This window comes from Mixophyes fleayi, chromosome 7 (assembly GCF_038048845.1).
Source record: "Mixophyes fleayi isolate aMixFle1 chromosome 7, aMixFle1.hap1, whole genome shotgun sequence".
NCBI classification, from domain to species: domain Eukaryota; kingdom Metazoa; phylum Chordata; class Amphibia; order Anura; family Limnodynastidae; genus Mixophyes; species Mixophyes fleayi.
In genome coordinates, this window is record NC_134408.1 from 96,968,898 (window position 1) to 96,984,495 (window position 15,598).

Sequence of the window (15,598 nt, forward strand, 5' to 3'; positions counted from 1 at the left end):
GTACTCATTCTATACCACTAAAAAGTACCTTTAACCCCTCTAATTGCTAGCTTGCCATATTTCTCTAGCCACAATGACTCTCAATAGCAATATACATTAAATTTAATCACAACTGTTTCGATTTAACTAACGCATATCATACAAAAGCATTTATATAATAAACAGATGAATGCAGTTATGTGGTTTCAGAAGGTAGAACAAATTCAGATCTTCTCTTCTCCTTCATAGAGTAAACAGGCATTACAGTTGCAAATGGTATAGAGTAATGTCATAGTTCCCAAAATCAGATTAACACATAGGATTTCACACAACAGCAATTTACATTTTTCCTTGACTAATTTAATGTTTCATTTCTCCTGATGATTTAGGAAAGCATGCTCTCTTGTTTGTTTTAACTTCTATTCAATATGAATGCAGAACACAGGTAACATACATGCAATTCCCTCTTTTCCTCTTAGACATAAGTATACATTTTCTTTAGCAACCACTGGTACATGATGGCACAGTTGTAGTGCTTTTCCACAGATAAGGAATATGATCATAGAGGTTGGAACACTTACCTTTAGTTTAGACTCTCTATCCCCTAACTACCTTTCCCTACACTTCACCCTTGTCACCGGATCAGAGTCCTGCAAAATGGTTTTACAAATATTCTTCAGGTCTTCCCACCTGTTCCCTACCTTACCAACAATAAACATACTCAGTCCAAGTAAACTAGTAACAATTTAAATATTGGTTTCATATCCCACTGGTCACCAGATTTTGTGTCCAAGATGGCTTCGCTCTACAGGAAGCGCTTCCACTCCTCACTGAGAAGCCTTGTTCACTCTGTGTTCATTTCTCCTTCTATTTGGTCTCACTCTCACTCAGACCTCTCAGACTCCCATTACTCTCTCTCCCTGACAGCCTGCAGGGTACTCTCCCAGGATGTCTGTCTCTCTGAGTGCCTCTAAGAATCTCCAACTGTCATTTGAAATGGCTTCTTCCCCACTGCACACTGGAAGATGTAGTGCTCTTCCGGTAGGGGAGGTTTCTAAAGCGCATGTGTGGCCCACTCGGATCGCCGATGCTACATAGATTTAGACAATTTTGCGCACCAGTCATACATAGAAAAAGACATATACAAAACAAAACAAAACATTTTTACATGTGTATGTTGAGTCCGACATATCTCAAGATGAGTCCAACTCAAAAGCAGTGGTATTTGTGATAAGTGTACGTCAGGCATACATGTGTATATACTTACAACTAATGATAGCGTAGAGATAGCATAGAGATGTGACTTGACAGTGTTAGTAGTAAATAGGCAAGTCACATTTCCCTTTGTGTATGCAATATAATAATATAACAACTTGTCATATACACAAGAGAGAATATTACCTTGCCAGTTATTACTATAACAATATCATCTGTTGTTTACCCCTATGAATTCCAGTAACACTCTTGTTTCCTGCACTAGGAAACAAAAAAGTAATATGAATTGACAGCCACGAGACACAACAAACAATGCCTTCTCTGTTGTATTTTTATTTTGAGTAGAATAAAAAGCAGTATCTTTGCTCCATCTGCTGGTGACAAATAAAATGCATTTACAGTAGAATCTAACCAAAATAGATTTGTATAAGTATTAGTGATGAGCAAAACTGCACAGAGAGTTAGCACCTAACTAGTCTAATGGTGGCCTTTTCACAGGAGCGCAAATTTCTGCAGATATGATCTTCACGATCTGCTTTTGCTTGCCATTCAGATCTATATTTATATATTTCTATTTTGCTGAATAATTGCAGTTAGGACAACAATGGACTTCTTGCTGATGCATAATATGGTTTATATAATATGAGTTAGGGCTAGGAACACCAAATTCCAACTGTGAAACATATGAAATTCCCAAATTCCATTAAAAAGTTGGAACCTGAACTTATCTACAACAGAGAGACCAGTGACGATTAGTATAATAGATAATCCAATGGACAAGGTCAAAACAGCAAGGAAAAACAAAAAATTACAAACACACGTATGACAAACAGAATATTGATGAAGCTACAGGAACAGTAGTACCAGGAGTAGGAGAGGGGCGGACATAGTAAAGTACTAGTGGGATTATTCTCAGTCCCTGTGTGGCGAGCATCAAGATAACAGAACAAATTATGGAAGACAGTGTACATACAGGAACATAAGCAGATATAAGTTATACACTTTGTAAGAAGTGTTTTTCAAACAGTGTTAAATTGGCATTAAAAACAGCCGATTCTCTTGTTTGGATATCTTCAATGAATCCATACACATACAAAGTGGATAGCTGATACACAAGCATGTATCAAAATGATTTAACTATTTTTATCCAGGTTTTTTCTTTAGGACACCAGGCTAACATTTGGGTCACACGTGTGCTGATATTGTAATATTGTTTTATGTGTCGCTTGTTTATCATTGTCTATAACTATGAACCCAAATGTAATATAATTTGGTAATAGACCTTGATCTTGCTCCAGCTCTACCATAGACTTGATCTACAAGATTCTATTGATAAAGCAAATGCCACTGCCAATAGAGCAGTTGCCAGCTACCTTTAAACTATATGAAGCCACAAAGATATACTGGAGCAATGAAAGTGGCTCTTTTTATTCCTTTACTTACATACAACATCTGTAGGGCTACAAAGCATTGGATGGTCGGATGCCAAAAGTAACTATACCTAAAATAATTTTTTAACAAATCTTTACAATTTAAGTTTGATTTTAATATATGTAACCCTTGGACCAAGCACTCACTTGTCTAGGAGTGGTTTATCTTGGGAACTAAGTGACAGGGAAGGAGCACCTAGCAAAATTGGATATCCAATTCTACCTTCGGTGCTGGAAACTACCCCTCCCAGCATACCCGAGGAACGAGGACAGAGAAAGTGGCTTCAGAGCTCACCAAGCAAATATAAAAGGTAGAAGAAGCTTAGGGGTGTGGCCATAGAGGAGGTAGTTGTGTTCATTGCTGGGGCTGTTGCCATATCTTAAGGAGCCAATGGGAGACTGAAAGCAGCAGATCCATATCCACTGAGTTTGCAAGTGAGAGTAGAAGTCATTATGAGAGTGAGTAAAGTTGGTAAAGTTCTGCAGAGCCAGACAACGTACAGATGGCACCACAGCACAAAGACTAAAGGAGATGAAAAGGGCCAACAAACTCTTAGAGAGGCCACAAATTTCACAGACAATGCTGCATGTTTGACAGAAAGAGTGTCACGCATATATAGATTTTGAAGGTCTTACCTGCTGTTATTGGCACTGCTAAGCTGGGAAGCGCGAAGTTTACCATGCCTCCGGTCTTCACCAAGGACCCCCGCAGGAGAGTTTGGGGTTCGCTGCAAGAAACGTGCAGGTTGCGGCCTTCCCAGATGTTTACCAGTGAGGTGTTAGATAAGTAAATGTAGTAGGTCAATCCGTGCGGGCAATACAGGTACCGCTGGAGCAGACAAGAGCAAAGTCAGGAAGCCAGGGGTCAGTATCAGAAGATCCGTATAACCAAAGGGAGATCCAAAATAGATAGTCAGGCAGAACCGGGTCGGAATCCAGGGAGACAGGCAAAAGGCTTGTTATCTGACAAGGGTGCTGGAGCATAGGGGTGACCTAGATATTCTGGCACCCTAATGGCACCAGAGTCAGGTATAAATAGAGGAAGGTGGCAGTGTAATGAGTGGTTAGAATAGCTGACCGCCAACAGGAAGAGGCTGCTAGCGACTACGTTGCCCTGCAACGGAGACTCAGTTGTCTGTGCATGCGCCTGCACTCCCGGGCTGTGTCCCATTGCCAGTGTCCCATTGCCTAGCGACAGGACGCACGAGTGGGGGCAGAGAAGGCAGCTGTCCCTGGTACCTACTCTGCGTGCGGAGACGGCGCCTGACAATCCATCATATACCAAGAAAAGGGCCGGTCTTGCTGAAAGAGCTTCCAATCTATAAGGGAAAGCTGCCAGGTTACTAAAGAAAGCTGCCAGACCAACAGAGGGAACTGTCAATTCCAGGGGGGAGGGTTTTAATCTGACATAGAAAAAGAGTAAGCTGCCAGAGGTACCAAAAGAGTCCAGTCCCAGTCTGGAAGTCCAAGGAGATTCCAGGTGCAGCCCAAAGGAACAGAGAGAGTCCAGGACCAGCCAAGATGAGCAGACGGGGTCCAGGGAGAGTCTGGATTTGTTCAAGCTGTTTTCAGAGTATCCTATTCCATTTCCATTGTTCCAGTTTCCTGCCACATCTGTTGCTTATTCACTACACTACTGTCTACAGAGGTCATTGGAGTACCAGTCAGGCCTTTGTTCCAAGTTTAATGAGCCCTCCAGGTTTACAGAACTGGTCAGTGACCACAGCAAGCGTGAGTAACCTGCTATATGCTGTTCCACACCATAAATGGCACTATTTATCAGTACTGTTACCTATTTGAGCCAGAGGTTTGGCATCGTTCTGCCATCCACTGCTAGGACTGCTCCTCCATTAATCCACTGAATTATTTATCCCTATTCTTGTTCAAGGTACAGTATTGTTGGTGCTATTTTTTTTTACCAAGTACTACATATGTTGAGAATACAACCACATCCTTGTCTTTATCCTCATAATAGTCATTATTGGCACTACAACTCCTATTATATTTATCTTCTTCACAGTGAGAGTTATATTCAGATTGTTTTAATAATAGACTTGTCATTATTCTTCAATGTTATTTATCTTCTTATTCTTTCCAACTATATATATCCAGAGTTTAAACTCAGCAGGTTTCCCCATTTTATCTTTGTCTTCTGTATTTTGCCATAAGTATTTTAAACTGTGTGTCCATTGGTCAAATAAAGAGTAACATTCTTATTTAAGTTTATGCCCAACTTGCGACCTTAGCAAAGAGTCTAACTGATAAAATGGCACTGATACACAGCCCAAGATTAGAATTCAATTACTGCAGTATCATTCAAAGGTATTGCCATTGCGAACCTGCTGATTCACAACTGCTACTGATTTTCTTTCATTGAGTGTTTCAAAAATATAGTATCATCATTGATTATCCCTTTTAAATGTCATTATACAATCCCCTTGCTCAGTTAATCTTTTCTCAGAATGATATTGTATCATTGCTATTGCATACATTTCTATTTTTGGTTGCATTGATCTCCACCACTTCATCCTTACCACAGGTCAAACTCGTAATACTTTACCTACTAATTATCATGTTGTAGGTCATTAAGTTACGTAGCCTCTTAATAAATTTTCCAAATAGCATATCCTCTTTCTGGTGTTTGTGTGAGTTGGTTATTGCAAGTCATTTGCACATAGTCAGGCAGGGGTTCCCAAGTCAATCCCAGTTGGATCTTGCCAAGATCTGCAGCCCCAAAGTGAAAGAGGTAAGATTACCATAGCACTGAGATTCCCCACCCCTCTCCCCACTAGGTACCCAGCAGCGCGTATCTATGAATGCTTGTTTGACCATGATGTACCTGACTGACATCCCTGAGTGATGTGTGAATTAATGGAACCATCACTTTGGCATGACAATAGTGTAGTGTGGGATGAGAGGCTTTAAGAGAGGGTCCCTCGAGCAGCCTCTACTAAAATGACCTTCTGAAAAATATTGATAGGAGAAATAGTGTCAGCAGCTGAATGTCAAAGGTAAGTCATTCTGAGTTCTGAGAAGGATACTCCGGGACTAAGACCTAGTGATAGATGCATTTGAGTGCCAGAGAACGAGAGAGCCTGAGTTCCAACAGGGAACACAGTGAGAGACAGAGAGAAATTGATGATAATGCTGTCAATCAAGGTGAGGGCTCAGGAGGTGCAGCCAGATCAACTGCTGTCAGTCTGACTTGTCAGACATGTGTGCTTGAAGCCTGGATGTACGCTTTATGGGCATAAATCATCCACCAGTAACGAGTGTGGCAGGACACAAGAGATACCCAGGAGTATGATGAGAACAGAGCAAGTAAAGTGGTCCTGGGAGTACATACACTACAGAGTAAAAAAGCAAGTGACAATCCCAATCAGCTAGAGTGTCCTCTTTAGTGAGAAATTATGTGGTGTGCTTCAACTGTGATTTATGCAACCAAGAACTGTGCCAGAGTGATAAGATGTAATAAAAGTGATTATTTATTTCAAAGAGAGATGTTCTGGTGCCTGGTTATTTGTCAGCTATGATTGTACGGCACTACTATTTCTGTGCCTGCAGCAGGCTTAACTTTCTAAACCACATGTGCATGGGAACCTGACCATGTAAATACCCACTGTATACTGGCATAAAGATAACTATGCTACAACTAGGTGGCAGGTAAGAGGACCTTGAGAGATTTATGCAAGGGAGTATGCACCTACAGCACCAACCACATAGACAGGTGTTTACATATAATGTTTACATGTGATCACTAGTTATGGCTTTCTAACTCTCTACAATGGTTTTCAGTCTTAAGTTACCTGGAGCAAAGACTCACTTCAGAGCATGATATGAAACAATTTTTAAAAATACACCCTATTGTTTAATTTAGCTTATAGTTGCATTTGAGTGGTCATTCAAACAAAATGTAATACGCAATTCATTTGTGGAAATTGCTTGTGTATTTTTCTTGAATACTGTTTTGTTGCCCTGCCACCCTGTCTTTTACCCCACTGCTTTCCAGCACTTATAAACTGTGGTCGGATGGGCTTACTCTGCCACTCATGACAACTTTTTTGTGGCTCTCTTTTACCATCAGTAGCCTGACATTATGTATATATACATATATATATATATATATATATATATATATATATATATATATATATATACACATATATATAATCAGACTCACAGAACCTTGAAGCAGCAATGATAACTTGGAGCAGTGGAGTTGAAGCCTGAATCCCCAGCCAGAGTACAGCAGGTGCAAGGTATGAATGGCTGGTGAAAGATAGACAGAAACTACATTTGTAACAGTAGTCATCATCACCATCATCATCACCATCATTATCACCATTTAGTCAGGGTCAGAAGCCAGTAATACAGTTCCTTCAGTAGTAGAGTCTTACACATGTCCCAGTGACCAGTTCAGGTGCAGGACACTAGTCAGATATACCCAATAACCTCTATCTTATAGCTGCAGGTATGCACCCTGGCATCTGCATGATGTCATTGCTCATCAATGAGGACCAGACAGATTCACACCTGACACCGTTTGTGACACTGTGCACTAGTTTTAGTAGAGTAGTTGCTGCCACCAGCAGGGTACTGCACCATCATATGGAACTACTTCTAGTTATTATATATAGCAGCTGCAGCATCTCTTTGCATTGATCGGTTGGTTACTCCTGACCGCTTACTTTGGATCAGGACTGCTGGGTAGCAGACAACGCATTGACTTAGGGCACTAGGTACAACATGTGACAGCTGGGTAACAGATTTTAGCTCTTATCTGTAGGTCACAGGAATACAAAGATTATAGGCAACATGCAGGATCTTGAAAGCGGAATGGTGGGAATGATCACCTCAGTAGTAGTACAAATATGGTTTTGGCAGCTCGAAAATGGCTCTGATGTACATACAATGTTTTGGAAAAAATCATTCAAATAACATGAGCTATGCTGCCCCTTTCTATACAGTTTATAAATACACTAGACAGAGGGGAGAGATTGTTCAGCCCCCTATTCACTATAACCCCACTAAGTCTGCACTGAGATATCACATATTAATATTAGTTAATGGATCAGTGAGTAACACGGAAGCAATGCATTATCAAAAATTGGATGTAAACAATGTAATGTTCATTTTGTCGCCACCAATAAACATTGTCCAATGCGATTATTGTGGTTCCAACGCACAAAGAGATTTAAAAGCAAAAGATAGCAGGATTTACAGCAAGCCATGATAATGCATATAAGATATAATAGTAAACAGGAAACTATAAAACCGAATACATTACATTACGCAAGAGCGTCCTGGTCCCAGGTCCATATTCATCCTTGTAGCCTGCAGCCAGGAAAAGAGAGAGATTTAACACTTGCCCACAATTTGCTTATATGCAATTAGAATTAACATAATCAGTGATGATGTCATGAATATTCACAGATAACACTAGGAGAGGTCTTCATTGGTCCAGGGTTAACAATGTTTCACTAGACTGCTGATCATGGGTCAGTTCATTTGATCTCTTCTCCAACTCACTACAACTGTTGCCTATGTGTCTTCATGTCGAATAACCAGTTTAAACTGACCCATAAAGAAAGTATTTTTGAGTATTAATCTCAAATTGCTCACAGGGGCGGGCTGGACCAGGGGGCAGGGGGGCAGCGGGCACCCGGGCCGCTCAGTTTAGCGGCTGTTCGGGCCGGCCGCCTCCCCCCGTCCCCCGCCGTGGATGTAATAATTTTTTTTATGCTACCGGCAGCCGCATCGGATGCGGCCGCGTCAGCGCACAGGCAGCCGCATCACGTGACACTCGATGCGGCCGAGTCATAATGATGCGGCCGTATCGCGTGTCATGTGATGCGGCCGCCTGTGCACCCCCCGGGCTGGTACCTCCCAGCCCGCGCCCGAATGCTCATAACTTGAGACTGCTAGATGCAATCGCTACTCAAAATCGGGTTAATGCTGGTGAAACAAGCTTTAATGTGAGACCAAACTCTTTACCTTTTAGAGGACCTGAACCATAAATACCTTTACTATAATATTATTTATGTCTAAATAATCTCTAATACATTTTACTAATAAATAAATGTGGATTGAAACCTTAATAAATGTGTTCTATTTACAAGTGTAAGTGTGAATGTAAATGTGTGTATTATTAATCAGTGCGATTGCGTCATTACATATGGCGTACTAATCGCAATAGCACGGAAAAACAATATGAATTAATTTAGCTTACTTCATCCAATTATTTGACTTCCACAACAACAATCTGCAATTTAACAGAACTATTTGTATGCTTTGTCATAATTGAAAATTTTTCCCTAATATCTCCTAATCAGACCCAGACACACAGGAGACACACACAGATAAGACAGGAGACCATCTGCTGTGCATTCAAACAACAAAATAGGTTTGGTCAATGTAAAGCTGGATCCACAACATACAGTAGGTTTTTCACCAGATTATCATGCTAATCACAATATAAACGACTGTTAGGTCCAATATCGCATTAGTGTGTACACTCCCACGATCATGTTTTATCGTACATTGTATCGTTTAACTTGACCTTATAACAGGACTACAAATCTCTTTAAGCGATGGAACACTGTCAGACAAATTCTGAAGTGTGTATGCCTTCACGACCAGCAGTGTAGGCAGATCTCCATAGAGTTTACAGAGTCACTATGTTTTCAGCAGATGGTTATGACAGATGCACAGATTTGAAGGTAAATCGTGTAAAATGTATATAGTGTGTACATATGAAGAGGCATGCTGATTGTGACTTTCAGTCGTTGGTAAAATCGTTAAAGATATCGATACGGGAGAAATTTTCTGTAGTGTGTGTTACGAGCCGCGGCGGTGCCCAGCCGCCGCGACTCACTCACCTGCGTCCCGGCCGTCGCTATGGCGACCGGGACGTCACTTCCGGCCCTGACCCGGCCGTTGCCGGGGCAACGAGAAGACGCTTCGGCGCTGCGTCCCGGCAATGAGAGGAAGCCGGGCGCAGCGCTCACCATATGTGCTAGCCTGTGGGCTAATTAATGCAGCCTATTAATTATGCTGGGGGCTGTGTCTAATTCAGAGCTAGGCTCTGATTGGTGGCCACTGGTATTTAAGGCAATGAAGTCTGCTGCCTCATTGCCGGTTATAGCTTCTGTGTTCCAGTCTGCTGACCTGCTAGTTCCTGTCCTGTATCCTGACATCTCTATTTGACTCCCCGTGTATGACCCTTGGCTTTGATTTGGACCTTGCTCGTGTTTCCTGTGACCCTGATCTTTGGCCTGTTTACCCATTCTGCTATTTGCCTGTGACCCCTGACCTCAGCTTGTTCATCGATACCGTTGTCTGCTGCCGGCCCTTGACCTCTGCGTGGACCTGACTCCTCTTGCCTGGGTTCTCCCCAGCTGGTACGCACTTCACGACCCTCTGTCAGTCAGCGGCCCAGTCTGTCCCCACCATCAGGGGCTCCAGTGAACACCTGACTGGCAGAGTAGATTCCGGGTTGTGTTGTGCCGGCTGGAGGGGTTCCTATCCTTATAACCGGCCCACTCACGGAGACGAGGTTGGAATGGATGCAAGTGGAGCCTCACCGTCTCCGGCATAAGCCCTAGCAGCTCATGTTGAGTCCTTATATCAGATGATCCAGGGATTGGCTGAGCGTCTGTCTGTTCAAGAAGTAGCCGCAAAAGTGTCACAACCCACTCCAAGTTCCGTCTGTGAACCTAAGATGAACTTGCCGGATTGCTTCTCTGGAAATAGGTCCCTGTTTCGGAATTTCAGGGAGAGCTGCAAGCTCTATTTCCGATTGAGACCCCGCTCCTCCGGGTCAGAGCATCAAAGAGTCGGGATTATCATTTCCCTTCTACAGGGTGACCCCCAGTCCTGGGCGTTTTCCTTGCCGCAGACCAGTCCTGCCATGCAGTCAGTAGACGCTTTCTTCGAGGCGTTAGGTCTACTATATGACGACCCGGACCGTACTGCCTCCGCTGAAACTCATCTACGGGCCTTGAAACAAGGCCGGCGCTCGGCAGAGGAATACTGCGCTGAATTCCGTAGATGGTCACCTGATAGTGGATGGAATGATCCTGCCTTGCGGAGTCAGTTCCGTCTTGGCCTGTCGGAACAGGTCAAAGACTCTTTGGTGCAGTACCCATCTCCTACCTCTCTGGAGGATCTGATGCACCTCTCCATTAAAATCGACAGGAGATTTAAAGAGCGGAAAATCGAAAAGGAGACATCATCACCTCTATCCGGCTTCATTCCTGTTCCCACGGATGGTGAGGAACCCATGCAATTGGGGGCGTATCGTCTCTCCCCTGAGGAAAGAGACAAGAGAAGATCACAGGGCCTATGTCTCTATTGCGGCACAAAAGGCCACTTCTCCCGTTCCTGCCCGAATAAGCCGGGAAAAGAGCATGCCTAGGGAACGAGGGGAAAGTTCACCTAGGTCTGCAGATTGTCTCCCCGAAAAACGCCGTATTGATCCCTGCACAGCTCATGTTTAGTGCTCGTTCAATGGACCTGTCTGCCTTCGTTGATAGTGGAGCTGCAGGCAACTTCCTGGACATCGGGTTCGCCCGCGCTGCTAAAATTCCGATGGTAAAACTCAAGTCCGCTATTACTGTCTGTGGCTTAGATGGAGGTCCGTTGCCTGGTGGCAAGATTTCCTGGGAGACGTCGCCACTACAATTAAAAATCGGAGCTCTCCATTCAGAGTCAATAACCTTCCTTCTTATCGATTGTTCATCAGTTCCCTTGATCTTGGGTCACCCATGGCTTTCCCGTCATAACCCTGTCATGGACTGGGTAAAAGGAGAAATTGTCCAGTGGAGCTCTTACTGTACACAGTCCTGCTTGTCACTGCCCCTGCGGGTGATTCAGTCTATTCCGGAGCAGCTTCCCTCACAATATTATGAGTTCTGGGATGTTTTCTCCAAGAAAGCTGCTGACACCTTACCACCACACCGTGACTTTGACTGTGCCATCGAGCTTATTCCTGGTTCCAAGTTGCCTAAGGGTCGCCTGTACTCTCTCTCTGGTCCGGAGACCAAGTCCATGCAGGAATACATTGAAGAAAATCTGGAGAAGGGCTTCATCAGGCCATCTAAATCTCCCGTAGGAGCAGGATGCTTCTTTGTATCCAAAAAGGACGGAGGACTAAGACCCTGTATTGATTACCGGGGATTGAATCTTATTACAATCAAGAATACCTATCCCCTTCCGCTCATCTCCGTATTATTTGATCAGCTGAGAGGTGCTACTGTCTTCTCAAAAATCGATCTTCGTGGAGCGTATAACCTCATCCGTATCAAGGAGGGAGACGAGTGGAAGACGGCATTCAATACGCACTCTGGCCATCATGAATACTTGGTTATGCCGTTCGGTCTTAGCAATGCACCTGCAGTATTCCAGGACTTAATCAATGAGGTTCTTCGGGACTTTCTTGGTAGTTTCGTGGTCGTCTATTTAGAAGATATCCTCATCTATTCCAGATCGCTGTCTGTACATCAGAATCACGTTAAACAAGTTCTACGAAGACTGCGAGAGAACCACCTTTACGCCAAACTAGAAAAGTGTGAGTTCGAGGTGCAGAAAGTATCCTTTTTAGGTTACATAATCTCTTCTGAGGGATTCTCCATGGATCCAACTAAGGTTCAGGCTATTCTAGATTGGGTGCAACCAAACAACCTTAAGGCGGTGCAGAGGTTTCTGGGCTTCTCCAATTATTATAGAAGGTTCATTCCAGGTTTTGCGGACATCGTGGCTCCCATTGTCGCCCTAACCCGTAAAGGGATGGATCCAACTAATTGGTCGCCTCAAGCAGTAGCCTCATTCGAAAGCCTGAAAAAAGCCTTTGTCTCCGCTCAGGTCCTTAGACACCCGGATCCAGCTAAACCATTTGTTCTTGAGGTTGACGCCTCTGACGTTGGTGCTGGGGCTATACTATCACAGAAGGACCCTCATACTAATCGTCTACACCCGTGTGCCTATTTCTCCCGTCAGTTCTCTTCAGCAGAAGCCAACTATGATGTCGGGAATAGGGAACTGTTGGCAATCAAATGGGCCTTCGAGGAGTGGCGATATTGGCTGGAGGGTGCTCCACATCAGATCTCTGTCATTACCGACCACAAGAACTTGCAATATATACAATCGGCCAAACGTCTAAATCCCAGACAGGCCCGTTGGTCGTTGTTCTTTACCCGGTTCAATTTCCTGATCACCTATCGACCGGGTTCCAAAAATGTCCGGGCAGATGCTCTGTCCAGAAGTTTCTTGGCACACCACGTTCCAGTTTCGAACCCAGAGCCTATTATTCCTCCTTCCATAATCCATGTTGGATTAACCCAAGATCTGAGTATCACACTTCAGAGATTCCAGAAATTAGCCCCTGATACTACTCCGGAACAACGTCTTTTTGTTCCAGTCCATCTAAGGAAGGCGGTTCTTGCAGAGGCGCATAATAGTAGGTCTGCTGGACACCCTGGAGTTTATAAGACGCTGGAGATCCTTTCCCGTACGGTCTGGTGGCCATCCTTGTCCGCTGACGTCAAAAGTCATGTCCTCTCGTGTGAAATTTGTGCCAGGAACAAAGTCCCCAGGACTCGCCCGGTGGGTCAATTGCTTCCATTGCCCATTCCTGCAAAACCTTGGACACATTTGTCCATGGATTTTATTGTTGATTTGCCACCTTCTGCAGGACATAATACTATTTGGGTTGTGGTGGACCGTTTCAGTAAAATGGCACATTTCATCCCATTAACCAGGCTTCCTACACCTCGAGATCTGGCCATTCTCTTCATACAACATGTTTTCCGGCACCATGGCCTTCCTTCCGATATTGTTTCTGATCGTGGTTCACAATTCATAGCACAATTCTGGAAATCCTTCTGCACCCTCCTCGGAATCCGGATCAGTCTGTCATCTGCATACCACCCTCAGTCTAACGGGCAAACTGAAAGGGTTAACCAAGCACTTGAACAGTTCCTCCGATGTTATTCTTCAGAATTCCATGACAACTGGTCATCTTTGCTGCCTTGGGCAGAGTTTGCCTACAATAACTCATCTCACTCATCTACTCAAACTTCCCCGTTCTACTGTAACTTCGGTTTCCATCCCAGGTCTAATTCTCTGTACTCTCTCAAATCTGCTGGTATTCCGGAGATTCATTCCACAGCTGCTGATCTGAAAGTAATTTGGGGGAAAGTTCAGTCCTCCTTGAAAAAATCCTCATTGTCGGCCAAAATTTTTTCGGATCGCCTCCGTACCACCTGCCCATTCAAAGTGGGCCAGAAAGTATGGCTATCAACTAGAAATCTCAGGCTCAGACATCCTTGTAAAAAACTAGGGCCTAAATTTATTGGGCCGTTCATGATTACCAAACAATTCAATCCGGTAGCTTTTAGATTGAAGATTCCTAGCTCACTAAAAATTCCGAACACATTTCATTGTTCATTGTTGAAGCCGGTATTGTATCCTAGCCAATCCTCAACTGTGCCTGGGGGAAGTTTGAGGAAGCCACTAAGATATGTGGTTCAAAGGATTTTAGATTACAAAAAAGTGCAAGGACAGGTGCACTTCCTGGTGCAGTGGAGGAATTGCGGGTTAGAAGAGCGATCTTGGGTTCCGCGAAGACAACTCCATGCCCCTAAACAATTGAAGGAATTCTTCAGGAGGTTCCCAAGAAAACCTGGATGTCGGGGTCCCTCAACCCCTCCTCAAGGGGGGGTACTGTTACGAGCCGCGGCGGTGCCCAGCCGCCGCGACTCACTCACCTGCGTCCCGGCCGTCGCTATGGCGACCGGGACGTCACTTCCGGCCCTGACCCGGCCGTTGCCGGGGCAACGAGAAGACGCTTCGGCGCTGCGTCCCGGCAATGAGAGGAAGCCGGGCGCAGCGCTCACCATATGTTCTAGCCTGTGGGCTAATTAATGCAGCCTATTAATTATGCTGGGGGCTGTGTCTAATTCAGAGCTAGGCTCTGATTGGTGGCCACTGGTATTTAAGGCAATGAGGTCTGCTGCCTCATTGCCGGTTATAGCTTCTGTGTTCCAGTCTGCTGACCTGCTAGTTCCTGTCCTGTATCCTGACATCTCTATTTGACTCCCCGTGTATGACCCTTGGCTTTGATTTGGACCTTGCTCGTGTTTCCTGTGACCCTGATCTTTGGCCTGTTTACCCGTTCTGCTATTTGCCTGTGACCCCTGACCTCAGCTTGTTCATCGATACCGTTGTCTGCTGCCGGCCCTTGACCTCTGCGTGGACCTGACTCCTCTTGCCTGGGTTCTCCCCAGCTGGTACGCACTTCACGACCCTCTGTCAGTCAGCGGCCCAGTCTGTCCCCACCATCAGGGGCTCTAGTGAACACCTGACTGGCAGAGTAGATTCCGGGTTGTGTTGTGCCGGCTGGAGGTGTTCCTAACAGTGTGTACATAGCTTAGAACCTTCCTGGCCTCAAGCCAAATGCTGTCACTCAAAAAATTTAAAAAAAGTGTCTCTCAAAAAATATGTAAAAAAATTAACATTTTTGCATTCCAATACACTAATAAAATACAAGGTGTGCTGTGCAGATAATACAAATAAATTTATACAATAAGTTGTTACTTATTGCATATTATATATAGTCTTATGGTCCCCCTCATTTTGTTAATTCCCACTTAGCCAAGGGAAGGTTTGAAAAGGCAAAGTACTTTTCAGCTCATTGCTGGTATCCTAAAGGAGAGGGGGCATAAGCTCTGTGCTGACCAGTCTAGGAACTGGTTATCATTATTACAGGGGCCGTACACTTCTATATTAGGTATTACTGGCCAAGCCTGGCTAGCTCTAGGGCTGATTACAAAATGTGTATAGGAATAATCCAGCCCATTTTCTTTTTTAATATTTATTGTGCCCATGGACAGCACATGTCCTGTCTCAATAAAAAGAATATTAGTGTTGAACTATCAGGTTCAGGTGAGCTCTCCTAATAACAATAAACAATACTT